The 23,081-nt window shown below is 46.4% G+C and overlaps 1 protein-coding gene across 4 annotated transcripts in view; it reads left to right on the forward strand.

The window, feature by feature from the left end:
* vvl (ventral veins lacking) overlaps nucleotides 1-23,081 on the forward strand; it is a 228,691-nt gene that overhangs the window by 156,614 nt on the left and 48,996 nt on the right. For 2 of the 4 annotated variants that reach the window (XR_010562941.2, XM_065425710.2), the window contains one exon: nucleotides 5,961-7,133. The exons of the other annotated variants lie outside the window; for them this stretch is intronic. The gene's annotated coding sequence lies outside the window, so the exon portion shown is untranslated. Of the gene's footprint in view, nucleotides 1-5,960; nucleotides 7,134-23,081 lie in introns of those variants that run through there. 4 annotated transcript variants of the gene reach the window in all.

Raw genomic sequence — 23,081 nt, forward strand, 5'->3', positions numbered from 1 at the left:
TGCACATTCACGAAACCCCAGGGGTCAAAATTAATCCCCTGCCCCACGCTATGGTGTGTCTCATAATCGTATCGTGGTTATGACACGTAAAAACCGCCGAATTTAACCTGATCTCGTTAAGCTGCCGGGTGTTCAAAACTTCGAGGGCGAAAGCAACTTCGGTAATACCTTCGCAGTAGCGTGTTGTGTGCAGTGTCGTGATGTTAATTAAAGTTGACGGAGAGAAAACAAAATACAATATGGAGCAACGAAACATTAGATGCATTGACTATATAGGATGGCACGTTAAAATGTAACCGATCCAGTAACAGATGGATGCAAGCACTCAGCAGTGTTGTATGTGCCGGCTCCCCCCTTCTTTTTTCTAGTAATTACCGCCAAAATGTGCGCACTCCCATGCATATAACAAAGAAAAAGATATAACAGAAAAGTGAAATGAGCCTGATTTGTCACCAACCAGCGTGCTTTTGCGTGTGTCCTCTGCTGAAAAAAAATGAAAAAAGGACACAAACGAAAGTTTTAACAAAAGTTGTTTGGAAATTCGTGGATTTCTTTCTCTCTCTCCTTGACAAAGACGAACGTGCTCGATCACACTGTGTGGCAACCACATGCGACACTGACGACCGACCGAACAAGCGAAGCGGTGGCCTGGAGCTGTGGAGGAGGCGCGGCCGATTTCGATATCGCGCGACGCCGACGACTTTTCGTTTTGTCTATTCTATTTAGGCGAAGTCCCGGCTTTCTTTCGCGTGAACTTTTTCTTTTTCCTTCTGCTTCTTCACCTCGGGGCCGCACACTCTCTCTCGCTCGCCCTGTGAAACATTCTGCAACGATGTGCGCCGTCTCCTTTGTGCCTGTCGTTAAAGCGGCAAGCATCAATTCTTTCCCAATCGACTGAGGTCGGCACATCTGCAGTGTGTAACAAAGCTTGGCTGTCGTCAGGCAGGCCGCGCTTAAATGTTTGCACGCAGGCGCGTTGAGGTGAAAAAAAAAAAAGACAAAGAAAGCGAAGAAAAAAAATAACGTAACTTCGAAGAAATGCTTCTGAACTTGAGCGCGCTTCCGAGAAATCTGAGAAGCCGTCGCGCGGCTGTGACGTTAGGGGCTAGCATAGCAGCAATACCAGAGCAAAAGGTCGCCGGGCCATCGCAGAAAGCGTTGGCTGTGGATGTATATAAACGACGCGGAAAGCGGCACGTTAGCTGCAAGCTAGCAGAGGCGCGACACATAAAAAAGAAATGTAAGGAAGAAAAGAACGTATCGAGGGTCGGCTCATGATTCATTGTTGCTGCGAAAAAGGCTACTGGCGCTCGCTTATTACTGATGCTCTAAATTAGAAAGCGCTCAGGCTCAGCCGAAGGAGGCGCACCTCTGTCACTCTCAACTGACCTTTCTTCATTTGCTTTCTGAAAATTTTACTCGCATGCTTAAGAGAACGCGTTAGAACTTGCACCGCAACTTAACATCCGCGCCGTCAACCGCCTTGCAGCTTCGAGGCGCCCATTCCAGTTCTTCTCGCACCTTCACTCGCGAGCCACGTCGAGGCATAGCGTTTCTCGAAGGCGGAGCATCGGACGGATTTGTTAGATTACGAAATCTGCAGTCGTAGTGACGGGGTTGGCTGAACGTCGGGTGTGGGCACACGGACGTCTCCGAGAGATGATTTAGACCTGTAGTGAACGTAATTAGAGGCTACCGCTGCTGCTTATCAGTCTCGCGTGATTTCCGACAGACGCTGCCGTATTTCGATGCGAACGGAAATTGTCAAAAAAAAAAAGAAAAAGCCCGTGTGGTGTTATTTGCGTGCGCTGACGCAGTCCATGCCGGCTGAAAGAAACCCGTTGCACCCAAGCTTCCACCTTCCACTTAGCCTAAATGTACCCCTGAGACGAGTAACCGATATTGCCAAGACCACCGAAAAAAAAAAAGAGTTCGACGTTAGGCTCGAGCCTTCCACGTAAGATCTACATAGACGAAGCGTCAGAAAGGAAGAGCATTAAAAAAAGCACCGGCCACTATCGCGGAGCGCGTGATGCCACTTAGCACAGAAATTGAACAGAGCGTCGCACTAGGAAGCTTGCAAATATGATCACCGATGATCGAGCGGCTATATTTCATCAGCAGACCGTTAATTGCCGTCTTCGTCTTAAAATTTTAGGATCGTGAAAGGAAAAAAAAGAAAATCTATTTAGTAGTGATCACGGGAAGCTTAACACTTGCGCTTTTCTTCTTTCTTTTGTTTATCTTTGTAATCTTTCTCTTCCTACTTATTTCTATCGCGAAGCGAACGTGATATCCGGTTTGGGCGATAAACTGGAGAACGTGCGGAGTGGCGATATCTGCGCGGCGTATACGGCATGAGTGTGCGCCGCTTCCTGTGTGACTGTAATTGCGTAAGCTGCGATTTAATTGGCGCGAAATTGAATGAAATTCTCAATGGCGAAGCGGCGTGGTACGCGCAAGACGCTCAACCCATTCAGCGCTTCGGACGGCTTCATTAAAGCAGCGACTGGTCGTTGTATACAAGTGCGCAGGCGGGCAAAGGCTGCGCACGCAGCCACATTCGCAAATCATTTACGCCACCTCATTGTGAAGGCACCTGCAGAATGGCCTAAATTATGGAATACGATCATCCTTTTGCGGTTGTTGTCCCCGGAGTGTTTACGCCGCTTCCACTGACCTTAACGCGGCACGGAGTAAAAGGAATATGAACTGAGCTCACGCGTCTTTCTCTTTTCCTTTTTTTTTTTGTTGGGAAGAGATAATGCGTGTTCCGAGCATTGCGAAAGTTGAAATTTTGCTTAAAGACACATAAATTAAGCCAAGAATGCGCCGAGCTCGTATCCCATTGGATGGCTGAATGCGAACAAGAAATGCTCGTCTACCGTGCTTTGAGTGCAAGTTAATAACGCAAGTTGGTTGACATTAACCAAAGAGCCCCGCATGAAGTCTGCTTTGATACCTCGTTAGTAGCTTTTTCACGACAATAAACCTCGTGATTTCATTTAAATATTTTTTTTTTCGCTCTATCATTTCTGGCGGTTACAAAACGATTGGTTTGAGTGACCGCCAGGGACCGATTCGTTGCGTCACGTTTAATTACGATGCCAGAGTCGGGTTAATATAGTCAGGCCTCGAACGAGAGTTACATGAACGTGCCCGCATTTCTGGTGAGAATAGTGAAAGTGAAATGAAAGCAGGGCTATAGGAGATATTACTGAACTGAGACGTGCACCACGATTGTTCCCGTCGCAGCCACAGCAATAATTGAGTGGTAAAAAAAGAGATTAAAAAATTGAATTCAAAAGCGTAATAACTATATATTTTTTATTGCTGTTTGCTTTGACACAGAGTACGTAAAAGTACAGCTGTACGAATTTTTTTAGGCAGCCGGAGGCATCCTATTCTGGAAGTCTTTTCTCGGCAGTAACCATTTAAGGGATTTAGCAAAGCTGCAGCGACTTTTCAAATTTGTATAATACGATGAAGATGCGCGCGAAAGAAATAACTCCGGGTTGAAAATAGTTAAGGCATAAGCTATTACTGCTACGGAATTTTAAAGACCTTGTCGGCCTTATGGGACGGCAGTTCGTATAGCTAGAGGCAGGTAGTTTCGTGGAAATCACGTTCGTTGTAAGGCATATCATTCGCTTGCCAGTTCTGTTCAGCTGTGCTCCCTCATGTTCGGCGATATTGCATAGCTTTTGTACATTTTTGCAGGATCAGGATGGCTACAGTTTTTTTTTTTCTTAAAGGATACCGTCACTTCTCACCTCTGAAACTTCACAATACACACAAGACAGAGGGAACATACTTTTTTTTTTCTCTTGTACAGGTGCGATTATGATATATGTGTGTACAGACTCACTTTGCATTCAGGGAATTACGCTCGTACACAAATGGCAAGCCTGTTACTCGGTCATGCTCGGGCACGATTAACGACGCACTGAAACTGTCCCGATTAAGAAAGAAACAGAAAATGAGTAAGAAGTGCCCGCGGTTTTCTCGCAACAAGTTGTTGGCGACAGCCATTTTCCTTGGTCGTCTTCGCATCAGCTGACGCATGTGTTCGGATTCCGTTTGAACTTTCGCTTTCATTTTTGTTGACCTGTCTAACACGTACTCCGTTTGACATGTGCTCTCAAAGCTTAAGTCGTCCATGCCTTGTTGACGTATAGGATGTGTGCTATAACTGCGGATAGTTCTCCAGAAGCGCGCTGCCTCAACCGGTAACCACACGAAGCGTATTTCAGGCGCCACTGCGTCTGTCGCACGCCCCGCGAAAGTCACGTTGTATTCGGGGCTGATTTGTGTATTCATAAGTTGATTACAAGTTAAAACGGCAGCTATACGAGTCGCGTTTCTGTCGTGATTGCAGCCTGTACATAAGGCGGCTTGAACGCTGAGCGGGGACGCAGCGCCTAAATACGCGTGAAATACGCATCATGTGTTTCGCTTCTATCGGGCCTCGAGGTGTCGCAATGTCGCTGCACGTAGCGCCGTCTGGTGGTAGTCGCTGTTATCACTCAAGTGACGTTCTTTTGCGCATCTTTGGACGCTTCTGCGTCCGTGATCATCAGATGCCAGCAAAAGAGATATTTCTAAAGAGCTTCTTCTTTCCGCCTCTCTTTTTTTAACTGCAAGTGGCAATTGTATGGAACTTGGCTAGGCAAAAAAAAATACTAACGCATTTACTATGGCACCCACCGATATGTCGAAGCTATGAGAATCTAATTTTGGATTAAGAAATGGCAACTTCGTATTTTTCTAACGCTAGGACGTCATTTAACAGGTGCTCCAGTGGCCACTTGTATACGCGTGCCCGAAGTGGCATTGCGACACGTCGCAAAGCATAGCCGTCTTTGTTGTTCTGCGCGGCTTATTCTTCGTGTTCCGTTTAGAAAGAAAGCAAAAAAGAAAGATGCTGTGCTTCAGCCATCTTTTCTTTCTTTTTTTTTTTTCGAAAGGAGGGGGCGCAGCCATATGTGCGCAGGTCTGAAGACTGAAATAAACGTGCGAAGGTAAAAGAATGACACTTTCCGTGTAACACAGAAACGGCATCTCTGCAGTAGCAATAGTACACACATTTTTTAAAAAAAAGTTTGCATCGTCCACACTATGCTCTGTCTCGTGCAGTTCGCGCTCGCGTATTTGCCTACCTCACCGTGTGCGAAATTTTCAGCAATTACATGTCTTCACCGCATACAGCAACTTGGCGATTGGGCATCAGTGAGCGGCGTAGCTTGCTCAGAGATAAATCACGATGGATTGAACGCGTTTCCCAACAGTTGCACCAGGAGGCACATGTAGCTGGCCTCGGCGAGATTTAGGCGTTAAAAGAGGCTATGCTGAATTAGCGGCGACTCGAAAACGGATAGCATCTGTTTTCCAATTGAGTTCTTTAGACTGCATTCCCGTGCTACTGCATTGCAAGGCATGCAGGACTTATTCGAACCTGATGCTCTCTGGAGTTCACTGTAGCCTAAGTTCCTCACAGAGTCACACGTGTCGATAAATGTGCCTATACGTTTCCTCGTTGTTTCCTTCGATTGAGCAGCTGGCGCAAAGCGTGGGCAGCCTCGCGCAGTAAGAAGATATGTCTTTCGGACGCGATGTACTAAAACTCTTTCGAGTCGTTGCCGCGCTGGTTAAACTGAGTTTTAGTAAATGCGAATAGCAGTTGTAGCACTGGGGGCACAGGAGACTTGCGTGTACATTAAGACCGCAGGATTGCGTTGCGCACGTGAAAAAAACGTTGTCCGCATGCGAATTGGCGGACCTTATTGCTACCGCGGGCCTTTTCTGCGTGTGCTTATACATGCTTTTTTTATTGTGCGAGGTCTGCTATAGTGACTGTCTTAATTGTGTTGCGCCGATGCTATTCTGGCTGTTGGGACTGTCGTGTCGATTTTCGCGAGCTGACGTACGTGATTCTCGCCCCCTTCTCTTTCTTTATGCAGCTTTATGCAGCGCCACTCCGGTGACTTTTCTTGAACACGCAAATGGCCGCTCGTGTGCTTTTTTGCCAACTCAGCCTGTTTTATTATTACTGTTTTTTGTGTGTGCCTGCTCTTCTTGTTTGTCACCTTAATTCACGCTTTTTTTTTAAGATATACCAAGTGAACGAGCCGCTGGTGTGATCACGCTCGAATCCTTGCGTTCGTTGTCGTATCGTGTAGTGTGCGGTCACGTTTGGTTTCTTGCTCCATGCTTATCACGACATTCCAGGAGAAATGAACGTATACTTGTTTACGTGATAGAAAGAGCGAGAAGTGGAAAAGTAAGAGAGAAAATAAAACTATTCCCCCACTCGAGCACGGCGTTGTGTTCCGTGTCTCGATCGAGTCATTGAAATTTTTTTTCTTTCGCTTTTGTACATAGAACCGCCTGAACGTGAAAGCGTGCATGTGTGTAAGTGTGACGCGCGATGCCATGTGTGTGTGTGTATGAAAAAGACAAGAAGACGAAGTGATGGGTTATAGTGCATATGTGTGTGCGTGGTGCGCCTGGAACTGTAGTGAAACGACGGTGGCGCTGTCTTTTTTTTTTCTTTTTTTCCTCGACATACACACGCTGACGATGGTGTACATAGAAACACAAGAGACTGCGAGAGAGAAAGACTGGTCTATATATGTATACTATATATATAGTTGTCTATGACCATCCCTGTTCTTTTCTTTTCATTCTCGCCGCTGCGGATGGCCAATGGTCGCGTTTGCTGTGTGACTGAGTGTATATACATCCCTTGTTCTTTCCGTCTATAACGAACTCACTCAGCCTCTCTACCTCTCTGCCCCCTCTCCCTCCACCCCCCCCCCTCACCCAACGTATCTTCTGCGGTCTGTGCCGTAAGTCGCAGCGCCTGCTATTGGCGCACGGCTCAAGTGAGTGCTTGCACACCCCAACGTGCACGTGACCACCAGGCAAGTGCCGGCCTCCACAAACCACCTTGTTCCTCTCCCTTTTCCAGTCTTTCTTCTTGAGGTTTCCGCTTTATTGTTTTTTTTCCTTTCATTTCCAAATGAGCGAACGATGTAAGAAATGTGAACAGAAGAGTGGTGATTATATGCGGACATTTTTATGATGGACACAGTTCGTATACATAAATATATTTGTGCCTGTAAAAAGCAAAACACCTGACTCCATTGTCTCTTTTCTTTATTGCTCTCCGTGAGCGCAGAAATCCACGCGATTCTGTGAAATTGCACCCCGGGGCATAGTGGTCTTCCAGGTGGCGTTCAAGCAAAACTTCTCGGGGATCAGAGTGCAATAAAAGGTACCTTTGCTTCGGCATATTCGGAGCGAAACTTGGATGTGTTAAAAATGTAAATGCGTACGTATCGTTGGTGCCGGAGCCTTGAGTTCTTAGAATGCGCTTTAAATGGCATTTGAATTTGAAAGCCTCTCAGTGAAGATAACCCTGCGTAGTGGAAGCAAGTAAAAGAAAGAGAGAAAATAAATAGAAACAAGACACATTCAAGTGTGATAAAGGAAAGGGATGTTTTTTAACGTATTTTGACATAGCCAAACCTACACAATTGTTTAATTACAGGAACGTGTAAGTGAAGTACACATCCTTTTTTTCATAAAGTAATATTAGTCTACACTATATCACACAGAGCTGCGAGGCTGCAATGCAGAATGACTTTCATGCGATATTATGGATTGGTGCAGCTGTGACATAACGGATGCGCAGTGTGACTCGCACTTTCATATCTACTTACGCAACGTGGTCAATATACATAGCTTTAGGTTTTAATGACGTTGTACAATGGTACGCGGTGGGGGTAAGGAGGTGGTTCCGCCATTTCTGTAAGGTTTACATACGGTGTACGTGAGTTAAAAACAACAACAAAAAGAAGATCCAATGCAATGTTGGAATCCAAATGTCGCTATAGTTCTTTGGAACGTTGAATGCAGTGAAATTTGCAAAGACACCCGTTCCGCAGCGCTGCGAAATAAGTTCACGTCGAGAAACGACGTTAACGCAGTTACCCTGCACAGAGGCCTCGTTCCTATATATTAGATGCCCAACATGCACTCAACATTTCGCAATCAATCAAACGACTACACAGTAGGCACTGCCATGTGTGCCCTCGCCTCTCACAAGTGTGTGTGTGTGTGTATATATATATATATATATATATATATATATATATATATATATATATATATATATATATATATATATATATATATATATATACAGCACGTCTTCGTGATGCGTGTTGGTTCCGCGCGCGAAAACTGTCGCTCGACTCGTGATGGAGCGGAGGGGAAGGCGCCAACACGAACGTCACATTGTTTCGCATATTCTGTGAACGTCCCTGGCTGTTCGGATACAATGCCGTCATGTTATAGTGAGCTTGTCGCCGCAATCGTTCACCGGTGCTTCAGAGTGAAAACCACAGCAGATTCTAGAATACACGTATAGTGTCTCGCAAACATTTTATGTGGACTATGATGCGCACGTTGTTTCGAAACTTGCAAGATTTATTTTGTCCCGTCAGCTGGTCCGCGTGAATGTGTACTATATAAAATATGGTGACGCGCTATTAATAGGCTCCATTCATTAGGCGGCGAGCGAAGAAAAACATTTTAAGTTGCCAATTCACGCGCCGCTTAGGAAGTGAGGTACTGTGTCGTACACGTACTAGCTCCCCTGGTGGTTCGAGTGGAGTGGGTGTGCGAACGGACACGAGCCTCAGCCGAGAGCCCCGCAGGGCGTTCGAGGCATCATCCTTTTGCTGCGTTCCACGCCGCTCAATCACACTTGTCTCTTACTCAACGCCGGTGCTGACATTTTAGTGACGACCTTTTTGCGAACATGTATGCGAATACCGGCTGCCGCTTCGTGGTCGCCACCGAGGGCTTGCGCTTTGCCTCTTCGAGGATGCAACGAGGCACTTCTTTACCGCGTTCTCCCCTGTCACAGTCACATCGCGCCCCATCCCCATGAAAAGAAAGAGAAAGAAAAAAAGCGAAAGAAGAAGAGAAAGAGAAATAAACAGTAGCGCCAAAGATCGAGGGCAGGAAGAGAACGCAGGACAAAGGCTGTTCTGGTATTGAACTCGTTCTTTTGCGCTGCATGCGAGGGTAAGGCAGACCTGATGGGGTGGGCAGCCTGTTTCACTCTGTGCAGGTGTTAGGCAAAAAGAAACGAAATTAGGCTTGTCGTGTGACCTAAGGATAATTGGTGTTCAATGTGCGATGACACATGGACCGGTGCTGAAATTAGCGTCTGTGCAATTCGTGTCATAAATAAATATTCTCGTGGAGCAAGCGAATACTAGCAGCTTATTCCATTTCGCAACCGTATGTTGCGAAATCCATGTATATACACGTGCAATATTCAAAAGGATTTTGTAGCACCGACCGATATTCATGAATACACTCCTGTGTAACACTTCTGCCATATAAATCTGCCGAGCCAAAGGGTGCAGTTATATGAAGCTCAGAGGTTCACAGGGATTGAGAAGTGTTGTTGAACTGTGCATTCATGCTGCGACACAGCTGCGTATTCATAATTCAGCCACCGTGTCTGGTTCAGCATACCGCATGCTTGTACGTGTACGCGCGGATATTCATAAACTTTCTCCTGCAGAATTGCGCAGTCCACTAGTGGCCATCCCCACAGCTATTTTCTTGTGATCGATCCGGATCGCTATCATGAGCAGCAGACACCAGGAAGCCGGCCACTAAGAAACAGGTTTTGTCTTTATTATGGAGACGTTTTGACGCTGTGGGGGGCAGATGAAAGTGGCCTCCGAACTTCATTTCCTAAACCGTTTTGATACAAACACATTCTTCAGAATGATCATTAACGAGATTATCACTGTAACATTTTTTACACCCTTCGGGGTGTTTTCTTGTCCCACTATAGTAACACCCTTAACGCTAGGGCCTTACAAAAATTTATAGTGGACGACAACGGAGCTGTAACTAGACGTGCGATGACAAAAAAAAACATATTTGAAAACTACGTAATCATTCTGACAGCCTTGTGCGTGCAGAAATATCTAACAAGATAATTTGACAAGGAGATGTATAAAACTCTCCTGTCGGATAATTCTCTGCGCACAAGACTATCAGAATGATTACATAGTTTTAAACTACGTCTTTTGTCATCGCACGTCTATAGTTAAAGCTTCGTTGTCATCCTATATTAAGTTTAAGGGGCCCTAACGGTAAGAGTGTTACATGTGCAACAAGAAAACACCCTTAAGGGTGTAAACTTCTTCACAGCGTACACACGACTGATTTTCTGGTAGTAACTGAATATTCGCTCTTGGCTGCCCTCGAATGAAGTCCAAGGGGCCAATTCATTATTGTTTTCGCGCTGTGCATGCAGTGCAGCGAGAAAGAATAAACTCTAGACGTGGCGCTACTATATATACACGACAGAAGGTTTGTTGCACATTACAGGATTGTTCTTGAAGCTTTGCTCGTACGTACCACTGAAACGCGCCGCACACGATATTTTGCGCTCGCATACGGCGGGAGTACTTGTATTTCGTATTCAGGGCCAGGGGCTGCAGAGGTATGCCGCCTGTCAACAGGGAGTCCCTGCTTAGTACACTCGTATGCGCAAACAAGGTCACAGCTTGTGCACGGGATGCGCCTCTCTCTCTCTCTCTCTCTGTGCTGTTCTGCCGTTTCTCTTTGATCTGTCTTCATTCCAGCCACTGATAGCGCAAACACGCGTGCCCACACAGCGGGAGCCGTGCGGTTGAGGGAACGGATTCGCTCGCTAAGCGGATGCAGCGTTAGGCGCCCTGTCTTTGGGTCCAACATGCAGGCGACATGGGTCTTCATGCCCGTGCTAGGAGCTCGCATGCCCACCGTGCGCACATGAACGAAGCAGCTGGCGCTTCGACTGCTGCTGCTGCTTCTGGGCGAACGCGGGGTGAATGAATCGCTCGTGCGCACTGCTCAGCACGCGCATACATGCAAGGCAGGCAACGCTCTAGACGGCCGGCCAGACAGACGTTTTGCGACTCGCCGTTGCGGCAGCTGTGCGGTGTTATCCCCCAGCTGATAGGGGTAGCGGGAGCTGGAGGAAATGCACAAAATGACAAAACAAAAAGGTTCAAGTGCGCAACGTGGGCTTCGAAATAGTTGGTCCGTGCAGAAAAAAAAAAAAGAAAAGAATGCAAGAGACAGACGGCGAAGCACGAGGGAAGCTGGGCGGCGGTTCACCTGTGGTGTTGTAGTAGCGCTGGCGTGCCTCTGCACGATTAAAGCTATGGTGGAGCGATTCGAGCGCTGCAGTTTCTGTATCAGCACGGTATCGCGTGTGCGGTCCGTATGAGTGGCTTGAGTATCGTTATGAGAATGGGTGGCTTGAGTGACGGTTTGAGTTGATGCCGTATACGCATGGTTGGAGTAACGATGCGTGCTCGCATCATCCTGCCGACTCGCATTGCGAGCGATTCCAAAATGTTTCACTGAGCAACGGCATCGTAGTTCGGTTTGAGTCGCAGAAACAAGCTTTCCGGCTTTAACGTTTAGCCTTCGAAATGGCTATTCCAAAAGGAAGAGGGTCGCTGGTCGTTATGACAGTGGAATAAAATGAAGGATTATGACATTGTTTCCTTCTCTCTCTCTCTCTCTCTTTCTCTCTCTCTCTCTCTCTAACCCGCCCCTCTTTGTCTTTTTGCTTCATGGAAGTTTGCTGCACATTTAGGTGGCTATTAGACAGGGGCATGAATATTTGCTACATTTGCAATGCGTGATTCCCAGAATGAGTACCAACGGTCTTCTCCATAGGTAAACACTGTGCGCGTACGCATGCGCGAACGAGCGCCCAAGTATCGATCTATCTTGTTGGCAGCTAACTTAGCGACGCCATCGCAGAACGCAATAATTGGGAAATGTGTCTCATGTATAGTTGTAGTTTTTGACGAATTCGGACGTAAAGGAGGAGGAGGAGGAGGAGAAGTAGACGTAAAAGAGATATTACAAAGAGAAAGGAAGAGGAAAAATAAAAAAGATGACATCTTGAGTTAAGGCAAAGCAATATATATATATATATATATATATATATATATATATATATATATATATATATATATATATATATGTATATATATACACGCAGAATCTCTTGTTAGAGTTATCTAAATGATGCCCAAGCATTTGTTAGGAATCACTTGCTGTTTTACTCGTTTTCTGCTTCTGTATCTGGTATAATTGCGAGAAACACCGCGAAAGTATCATGAAACGCCCAAGCGCGATCTCAACACTGATATGCTAACTGAGACTAGCATGACATGACGAAGAGGCGAGTAGTAGCAACGTTCCCTCGTGTTATACGATGGTGCCTTTAGATGCTGCTGATGCTGCTTCGTGGAAGAGGAGCGCTGCCTGACGCGTGCTCTAGTACGTGACGTAACTGAACAGTGTCACGTTTTGTAGACCTTGTACGTAGACGGGATTGACGGCACTGCCTCCTCCCGATGCGAACCATTACCAACCGTGATCAACCGTCCTCCGGTGGCGGCTACGTATGGCGTGGACGCATGGCCACTACCTTTCATTCATATTATGCGAAGCATATTAACGTACGTTTCGGGCCTTCGCGTGACGCCCGGCGGTGGCCACCATTGACCCTGAAGTGGGGTCACGTGACATGACGTCACGTGATGACGTCACACAGGTTGCAGATGGGGCCTCATATCGCGCCGTCGGTCGCCTCCCGGCGGCGGCCACCATTGACCTTCAAGTGACCTTCAAGTAGGTCACGTGACATGACGTCACGTGATGACGTCGCACCGGCTGCAGATGGGGCCTCATATCGCGCCGTCGGACGTCGCCCGGCGGAGGCCTCCACGCTTCGGTTCGCGCCGTCGCGCGCGACGCGGCGGCGGCGCCACCATCGCTGCATCACGTGATATGTGGCGTCACGCCAGGGATGAAGCGGCGCGCGCCCGCCGTCGCGTCAGTCTCTGTGCCCGCAACCGCGCCAGCGTCTTTGCGCCTGGCGTGCATGCGGTCAAGATGCCTCCAAACGCTAAGGATACGCTAAGGTTAAGCCCAGTGGATGCTTCGCAACCACTGGGCTTAACCTTGGTAAGCCTCCAATTTTTTTTTCTTTCAGCTCCTTAATAATTTATGTCTTGAAAGTGATCTGCGATGAGCACAGAGCGCGACGGATGCTGATAGCTTCGTGTGTGTGGTGCTCTCGCCGCTTAGTTCGCGTGAAAGCGAGAGGCAGCACGAAGGTCAATTTGATTGCTGCTGCGGGTCCCTATATTGAAAGCAATCTCGTATCACATGACGGACGGACGGGTTTCCTCGTGAGGTATAAGCATATAAATGTTTACGCATAAAAAAAAATTGCAATTTATGTAGCAGATTTCTATAGCCAGGTATATACAGTCCGTGCTCTTCTCAGCATCACTTCTTCAGAAGGCAAATATGATACTATTATGTTTAGCCATGCCACCGACTTCGGAAGACTGTCATTAAGTCATTGCATAGGCGGCTGAGGGGCATCGAAAATAACGCGGAGATGCCAGAAGTATCAACAGATCTGCACTTTCAGGGTCATCAGCTACTGCCTGACGTTGCCCAACCTGCGTAACATGATGTAAACGTTCGCTGAGTGAATTTAATGGAAGGTTGCGCCGACAAAGGTTTATTAAGCTTCACAGCAAAACGAGAAGCTATAAGCTGCTAACACTTGTCGACAAAGCGACAAAGTGCATTGACCTGTCGACTCGTCACGAAAGCATTCATATTCATGAGGCATTGACTTATTCGGAGCATGATGGAATAATGAAGCACTTCAACTTGTACGGCCCTTCGTGTGACCGCTTGTTTCTCTCTTGTCTAAGTTGATGGCAATGGATGCACGAGAAAAAGAACGAGAAATGCGGTTTGCTCTTGAAAATGCGTTGAACAATGCATAATAGGACGAAACAAACAGTATTTACTTCCTTGTCTCGTTAATGCTAATACCGTTACATTATATATACGTTCTATATGGTCGTGATAGTACTCGATGTTTGGTTTTGTTATAAAAACTTCAGTTGAAGACCTCGAAATGCAAAGCTGCGCTGCAACAAGACTTCTCTGAAACAAGACAGATCAGGAGAAAGGAGTGTTGGTGCCGCCAAAGCAGAATGCACAATAGAACCATGCATCATTGAACAAGTAGAAGTAAACAAAGTGGCCTGATGCTTACTTTATCCTTTGCTCACTTACGTCGCATAGTTTCACACTCAAATTCAGTTGTGCAAGGCGATGTCCTAACTAAGGATAATGGGGGATCTGGAGGCCCCGAATCCCTTGGAATGACTGCAGAACTGTTAGTAATACCGCGCCCTTGTTGCTTGCTTGCAGGCTGCATATTAAATAATTTGCTGCAAGTGCAGTGATTCCTAGCTTTACTATATACCAGGTGTTTCTTTTTATAAGAAACGCACTTTAAAAAACTGTCATATCTAGACGCTTGCTGTTTTTGCAGTTATAGGCTATGTGGCTAGGTGGACATTAGCAGCAAGGAAAATTTTCAACGAGTATATAGTGTGGGGTCTTCGGGTCTCACAGGAGTACCGACCACCGCGGGTTCGAGCTTAGCGAGCCACAGGGCCGCGTCAGCCGTCAGCCTCTAGCGCCGCTGCGCGCGAGCTCAGGCCACGAGGGGCTACCGAGCGACGCACGCAAAAACACAGTATTGCCCTAAAATGAAGGAAACCGTTTATTGTTTCCAACGGCACCCAACACTGCACAAACGCCCGGTCCCGGGACGGCGGGGAACCAAAGGGGTCCCGCACCAAGGGCGAAATATACAGCTAGGGGCGCCTGTAGCACGTCGCTGCGAGAGCACAGGCTCAAGCTGGGACGCGCCGCTAGGAAAGGTCCCGGCGGCTATGCTACTTGCTCTGGCGATAACCAATGGGCCAACTCGCGAGAGCTCGGGCAATCTCCTTCGGCTTGGGCCTTCGATGAGTGCGGCTCGGCGTGGTACGACCTCGCGCGAGCACTAGGCACCCGTTCTTAGGCTTAGCGTCGGGATAGGAAACAACACGAGGTACGCGCTCCCCGCACGGGCAAAGGCGCCGTGCGTGAGCTCAATCCTAGTCACAAAGGTGTCGGCGGATGAGAGAGAGCATCGTACGTACCGGGTGCTGTCCCCAAGGAGAAGAGCGCCCGTACCGTCACGGCAGTAGCCACCAAGGGCCACTCCCGTGACGTCACCAGCTCCGCCCTCACCCACGAACCATGGCGAGTGGAGCGCCACCGCTAAAACTGGTTCGGAGCAAGAACGGCATGGCTTAGGATTACAGACATGGGTGAAATTCGCCAGCGCAATGGCGCGTCGAATCCCCCCCAAATCCCCACAATAGTTAATCAACTAAACTTAGCTAATCAACTTTTTCAATGCTAACTTTGAGGCACATGTTGTAATTGCTAAGTTAAAGCCGAGAGGTAGTGAATTCATATCTGCTTAGCATACATGGTAATACTAATACCCGTTTTAAGATATCCGTCCCGAAAATCAAGCGCTCCAGTTAAGATAATCGCTAACTAATAGAGGCAAACTTTTGGGCAGCTGTCTACTGGAACGCCCATGTATTTCGCAGTACATTTTAAGGTCGCATATCTCGAAAGGAGCGATAGTCCGAGCATTGCTACTGTGCTGACAGGACTTCATTACACCTCGGCTTCAATTTCACGATTGCGACGTACGGCTTAAATTTAGACATTATTAAGTTAACTAGCCTATTTCAATTAATTAGCGAAATGTTCGTTGAAACTGTTCTTGCTGCCAACGGCAGAACAGCGACGTACTCGCATACTCCGACAGCCAAATCGGTGGGGGCCTTGATATGACAGTTTGTCAAAATAAAAAAAAAAGTATCCGCTTAAAAAGAGGCACTTGAAGCAAGGGAAAGTCGTACGCAACCTGAGAAGCAGCACAACATTAGCTTTTAAACGATTATACGTGATTCGAGCTATTCGAATCTGACATAATAACGCGCAGTAAGTATCTTTTCTGTTTACCGTTTAGTTTCCTCGAATACTTCTGTGCGGGTTGTGTTTGTGTGGGCACTGCGTACCGCTTCTGGAAAGCAATTTTAGTATTCCCTGTATTATTGTCCGGTGAGTCAGGTGATGTTAGAACTCGGCTCATGCTGCCTCGTTTACTCTCGCCATTGCAGGCTTCTTTTCACCGTGGAGTAAATTGTAGCCGCGTAAAGGCCAACGACAAAAGGTTTTCAGCGTTCCCAGTGCCAGTGAAATAAGCCAATCAATCAACTTTCGCTATGTTCACGATGTCATCGACCGGCTTTTGGCGAGTGCAGGTGGTTGCGATACGAGATAAACTTCTGAGCCCCTTCAAACTTTTGACCTTTCGGTTTCCAGAAAGAAACCTCACAGTGCTACGTTGCCGAAGAGCTTGTCACGCGTTTTCGATGCCTCGGATTCTTCCTGTGCCTTACAGAGAAGCCATCGTGGAGCTTCGCAAGGCGCCGTGGTTTGCTGTTCGGGCTTTTTTTGTGTTCAGGCAGGAACTCCCACATTGTGCATTCCTTAAGCTTCCTGACAAGAAAAGAGAAGCTTCAATGACCAAGGCAAGCAATATGCTTAATCACCTTTGATGTCTGATTATGATTAAGAACCTTGAAAATTAAATGCCCACCGTGGTGACATACCGAGTCCCCATTGCTTGAAAGTGAAACTGGAGCGTGATGATCTGCACGCATATGCGACCCTATTTCAGAACGCTAAGGTTATCTCAATAGGCGAAATCTATAAAACGTAAAAACGCTTCAAACCGATCACCGTAACAATATATGGTGTCACATGTAATACAGCGCAAGGAAAACAATTAGTGCTTGCGGTTTGAAATACCTCGTGCTCAGTGATGCGAAAATCAGATGCCCGCAGAACAAATGTCGTCACGTATAGTGGTGACGGTGAAGAAAGCAGCAAAACTTGGAGTGACGAAACTAGCGTCTTATTGGGCGAACTTGGGCCCTCAAGAACAGGCTACACTCAAAGAACGGCGATGGCGGCGAACACAGTCGGCGATCGCCGAAAACCTGATCTGCCGGTCAAGCGCGTTGGTTTAATACACGAGTCATCTAAGGTTCCAGAGTAATCGGTGGTGCCCACGTGTCTTCCCGAAAGTTCTACACAATTGGCGTCGCACGTGCAATCAGATTACACAAGCTTCGGTGGCAACAGAACCACCGATAACATTCGAGAAACTTCCGATACATGCGGGCGCGTCCCGCGCTGAGCGATAACATTCATTAGATGGTGAAAAATTAACATTCATTAGACCCGTAAAAGATAAAAAGATGAACCAGTCCACGTGTCAATATGGTCAACATCCCTGATCGACACTGGTTTCCACTTTTCTCCTTGTGCTGTAACGATCACTCACTAGGACGCGGCACACGTAGACTCAGTTGCCGCCCACGTGGTATATTTAGAACTTGCAAATGCCTTGAGGTAAACGAGCATTCTAGCACGAGTTCGAACGCACTGTAAGCACGAACCTTCTCGCGCCCATCAATGCACGTGCACGTTCACATAGAATTTGCAAGCCCTGTTCTGCAACCGTGTGCTGTTCACACAAACCGTAAGATGCTTACCGATATCGAAGTGTCATCATCGCACGCACTGTCTGAGAGGTCCAAACATTGCCAAGAGATTTCGGAGATCTGTCGGAGGCGTGTTTAGTACCCCTGGATACACACATCTGTACAGGCATCGATACAGGATTTGCTCCTCGTGACAAGGTTTTTTTTTTTGTTGGGAAATATATTTGATTCTTGTTGGTGTTTCATTAAGGGACATGGTTTCAGGGGTAATCCGGATTACACGTGTTATGGTGTCCTTCACCGCGCTTCCTTTCAAAGGAAAATCTCGAACGCACCCCCTTCAGACACCCAGTTTCAGATAGCCGTGCACAGGATGGTATGCAAAGGTTACGTCTGAAATTATAACAGCAAAATAAGAGTGACAAGTCACAATATATAAATATAGCCCACGAGTACATTCTCTCAAACTAGACGCTAAAGAATCTATGTTGTCTGTGATTACCGGAATGAGACAGGGGTTGAATTCTAGTTAAGGATGAATGCTTCGACAGGTGAGCATGTCTTTAGCCGCGTGAACTCTATATACGCGTGGCAGAGGGCACTGCTGTAACAGATGGGGAGAATAATGCTAGGGGCGCTGACGCGCCGTTAGAGTGAGCTGTAAATGCAACGGGCTTAAGTCCATATGCATTTGCTCGCGTCGCATAAGACACCCAATGCACAATACGTGCCGAAAGATAGCACACCTGTCGAGAATATGCACGCGTGGAACACATCGCAATTCTCGCTTCTATTCTTGTTTACGCGGTTGCTTTCTCAACAATGCAGTTTTCTTTTTTTTTTCATGCGAAGAATGTTACAACAGCCGCATTATTCCCGACGTGAGTGCACTTGCAGAACCGGGTCGGGAAGGCTTGTTCTGGGTGACAAACGGCAGTGAACTTTTGTTGCATAGGAGATAAAGATTGCGCTTTCGCCAAATGTTGCCCAACGTGTAACAGTACAAGGAAGTTGCCTTAGGTGTGCTAGAATCCTGACGCAAATTTCTCGAGCACAACTGTGAAATGCCCGAATTTGCGGCCTAGACTGGGCATTCCGCCATGCTCTACGGGCTCATCCGAACATGCGTGACAATATAGAAATAAAGTTGAGAGTTCTATCTGCTAAGAGAGATAGAGAGCGAAAGAGAGAAAGGGCTGTGGATGAAGACGTTGCCAGCTGCGGTTGCAGTGGGCTAGGACACATAGATATGCGAACAAATGCCAAAACATTGATCTCCACGGGAGATCCAGTGTGATCAGAGCACAAGACAATAGAGACAGAGAAAGAGAGAAAATGGAAAGAAAGGCGGAAGCTAGGAAAGGTCAACCGAAACGGAAAATTTGGTTTGCTAGCCTAAAGTCGGGTACGTGGAAGGGGAATGGAGGAATACAAAAAGCAAATACAGGATAGAAACACTCGCTTTAAGGCGCTAGAACTATCTTCCTCAGACCCAGCAAAATTCTGCAAGGACACAACACCTTTTAAGGTCCGTTCTTATTGTCAATCTGGCTGTTAAGATTCCGAAAAAAAAAATACTTGCTCGATCAGATTGCACGGCAGCGAGCTCGCATCAGTACCTTCATAAATGCGGGTAGAGAGCCCATTTCTCCAGTTCGTTCACATAACAGCGTCTTTTGTTTTGCTAAAGACATAGATACCGGTTTAATACCACATGATGGTTCCTGCCTTCACTTTTCATCCTAGATTTTCACGTCATCTGGTGGCATCTGAAATGTATGTAGTGTACAACCTATTCATATGTAGTGGGTCACAATGCAGCAATGCGTCTCATGTTATGTATCAATTTTTCTCCGTGTAATCAATTATTGCACGCTTGACGTATGATGTCTCCTGCATCTAGCTTTATGTTACACCTGCTTTTTTTGTTTAGCTTAGAATTCCTGCTTTAACTTTGGAAATGACTAAAGCGGTTGTCCATGGATGTGGACATAGCGTCTGGAAGGCTTGAACAGAAGGATTGAACGCAAGCGTACCTGCAAATGAAGTGTACACAAAGCGCTCGACGTGCAGTAAGCTGTATCTGCGTTAACTTAACCACCCTCGAGAAGGACCGCCCGCTGGCCCGCGTGAACAGTATGCAATCACTCTGTGCCTGGTTGCACAGGGTGGTTGGAAGAGGCAGAGGACCATTGAGAACGCACTGCGAGCGTTAAAACCTCGGTGCATGTTTCGGCGCTCTGCGTACTCCACTAACTTTCAGTACGGAACTATACGGTATATATCACCTTGATTCTGCGTTGGTTCGACGCAAATGATGTCAACAAAGTTTCAGAGCGTTTTGTGGCATTTTTCAGCCTGCAATACAATCAAACCTATTCTTTTTCTTTTGGGGGGGGGGGGGGGGGAGAGTTGTCAGCGTTTTATTTTAACGCAAGGAAGCCGAGTTAAGCCACTGAATGTGTGTCACGCGTCCTTCTAATGCACCAAGCAAGCCAACGCTATGAAAGCCTGCGTGGTTCAAAAAGCAAGCACTCCTTTTCGGATATCTCCTAGCGTCAGCGGATTTCCGGTGAATTGCTGCGACCGGAAGGATGGCAGAAAAGGTAAGTTCGCCTTTTTTGTCACTTACGAAAGGGCCGTCTTTCTGGTGTGTGTCGGAAAAATGCGAAACCCGAATAGTTATTTGTGGAGTACGATTTATGCGGTATCGACAGACCAACTCGCCCAAGCTTCCACTTCATCACGATTTCTTCAGGCTGTAGATCTTTTTCCTGCAGACCTATCCGGACGCCTTTACACCCACGTGATCGACTTTGTTAACATAATTTTAGCTTCGCTGCAAGGTACGGTATCGTGGCTTAATTTGAAATTTCTTCATTCTGTATAACTACCATGCGCTCTTCACAACGGGCATTCTCTAACGGCGTCGTTTAGTGTTTTAAACCTATTTGTTCATTTCTATATAAGTCCGAATGATGACAATGGGTTGCGGACATGACACAAGCTCGACGTTTCAAGCAGAGTGGCATAAACACTCATATGCTTGTGGAATCTAGTTTTAACGAGTATAATGTTTATCCATTCGGCGTCTTCGTCGTTTTTACATTGGATTCGGTGGGGAAAAAGCAGTGTGTGTGTGTGTCTGTGCGTGAGAGAGAGAGAGGAGCGGAGGAGGGGGGGAGCGCTCGTTTCACAAGTGGTAGCATCTCAGGTTTCGGGACAGACGTGGCCGCATGCACGTGACTCACGGCACGCTCCATGTGCACGGCCCAGCCGTAACTTTCGTTTTAAGGGCGGGAAGGAAGGAAGGAAGGAAGGAAGGAAGGAAGGAAGGAAGGAAGGAAGGAAGGAAGGAAGGAAGGAAGGAAGGAAGGAAGGAAGGAAGGAAGCGAATTTTGGGGGTCTTCCTCTACACTTCTACCGTATATTTCGCGTGCCGGCGAGCACCCACATTTGCGCCCAGTGAGAATTTGAAGAAAACCACTGAACATCTCAAACCTCAACCGCTGTTACCATTGAAAGGAAACACGACGCTAGTCGTGTTTTGTGCATTGATTCACTTGCTCCTCTTCATACTTTTCTCTGATAGATAGATAGATAGATAGATAGATAGATAGATAGATAGATAGATAGATAGATAGATAGATAGATAGATAGATAGATAGATAGATAGATAGATAGATAGATAGATAGATAGATAGATAGATAGATAGATAGATAGATAGACAGATATTAGATAGATAGATAGATATTAGATAGATAGATATTAGATAGATAGATAGATAGATAGATAGATAGATAGATAGATAGATAGATAGATAGATAGATAGATAGATAGATAGATAGATAGATAGATAGATAGATAGATAGATAGATAGATAGATAGATAGATAGATAGATAGATAGATAGATAGATAGATAGATAGATAGATGCGTCGAGAATAAGGTTGTTGGCGGAAAGCAACGTCAAAAGCATCTACAACGCCAATGCCAACAGCGGCGACGCAGCGACCGCGCCACGTAGCTCACACAGTAGCACGGAGTATTCACATGCGCCGCATGCCCTATATAGTACTACTACAGGTGTGCAGAGAAACCACTCAGATCTCTTAGGTGGCACTGCGTCATTTCGCTCCTGACATCAGTCGTAGTAGAAGTTGCAGCAGGAGTTGTAGAAGTTGTAATAGAATTTCTGGCCTCAGAGTATATTTAAGGCCCCCGCGAGACGTTGATAACAAGCCACCGAGCCGCGAAAGCATGAAGCCTTTACCATAGCAACTGCCTCCTTAGCCGCGGCCTGAATGTTGACTTACGCAGGAACTGAATTTAAAAATAGTGTTTGAAGATTTCAAATTCGTAGGTCATCTCAAATGCCACGCTGCAGTCGCTTCGAGCAGGACAGTGCTTAGAGACGTGGCTGTTTTGCACAAGAAAAGCGAAAAATAAATCTATTCGACCTAGATCATCTGAATGAAATCCATTTAAGTTGTAAAGTGTTGAAGCGCTGTGAAAAAAAAAAGAATATTAGCATGAACTTTTTTGCCGCACATCCACGAATAAAAGGTGCTATAAAGCTTCGCATTTTAACTGAATAAATATAGCCTACTTTGACATGGAGAGTCTGCGAGTGCTACACTCTGCCATTTACGTAGACCAGATTGCACAACGTTTATTTATTTATTTATTTATTTATTTATTTATTTATTTATTTATTTATTTATTTATTTATTTATTTATTTATTACTCCTTCAGGGCCAATAGACATATAGAACATATAGACATATAGAACTTTCTGAGAACAACGCCTTTTTTGGAGTGCCCAAATAAAACAATAGATGTTATTGTTAAAGCCTCTTGTTTATGGGTGGTGTGTGTGCTTCTCAGAGTTAAAGAAGACATGGCAGTAGGATAACAAAGTAGTCGATTTGATTTCTGTAGATATTCTACCGAATGTCCAACTTCGTCTTTCTTTCTTTTTAAGGAACGCTGGTTACCCTTGCAGTCGGCATACATACTAGACGTTAGCGCAACGACCGCCCTGCTGGTATTTCGCGAGTTTCGTGCAAGCAAACATGCTTAAATGCCATTCAAACATGCTTAAATGCCATGGAAACCGCGGCAATAAGACTGCGCCTTTTGGACGCAGCAAATGACGTTGTGCAACGCAAATACGCGAATAGCGGGGAGAAGCAATTCTTTCGCCGATCAACGCACAGGATGCGTCGCAGAACAATCGCCACGAAACAGGCTTTTGTGCTTCGAATTTCAGTTAGCGCATGGAGCGCTATCAGAAGGCCGTAGGTCTCTCTCTCTCTCTCTCTCTCTCTCTTGTTCTTGCCTGCGTACTTTCGTGGCAGAGAAATGAGCTTAGGTTGCTTTCAGGCAAAAAGAGACTGAGTGGGCGAAAACATCATCTGCTTCTGGCAAATAACGATGGTATTTCGAGTGCGATACGTTGAGAGTGGCCCGCTGCAGTTTCTTCTTTTGTTTTCTTTTTTGGCAGTCTCACAACATTTA

Source organism: Dermacentor albipictus, chromosome 5 (assembly GCF_038994185.2).
Source record: "Dermacentor albipictus isolate Rhodes 1998 colony chromosome 5, USDA_Dalb.pri_finalv2, whole genome shotgun sequence".
Lineage (NCBI taxonomy): Eukaryota > Metazoa > Arthropoda > Arachnida > Ixodida > Ixodidae > Dermacentor > Dermacentor albipictus.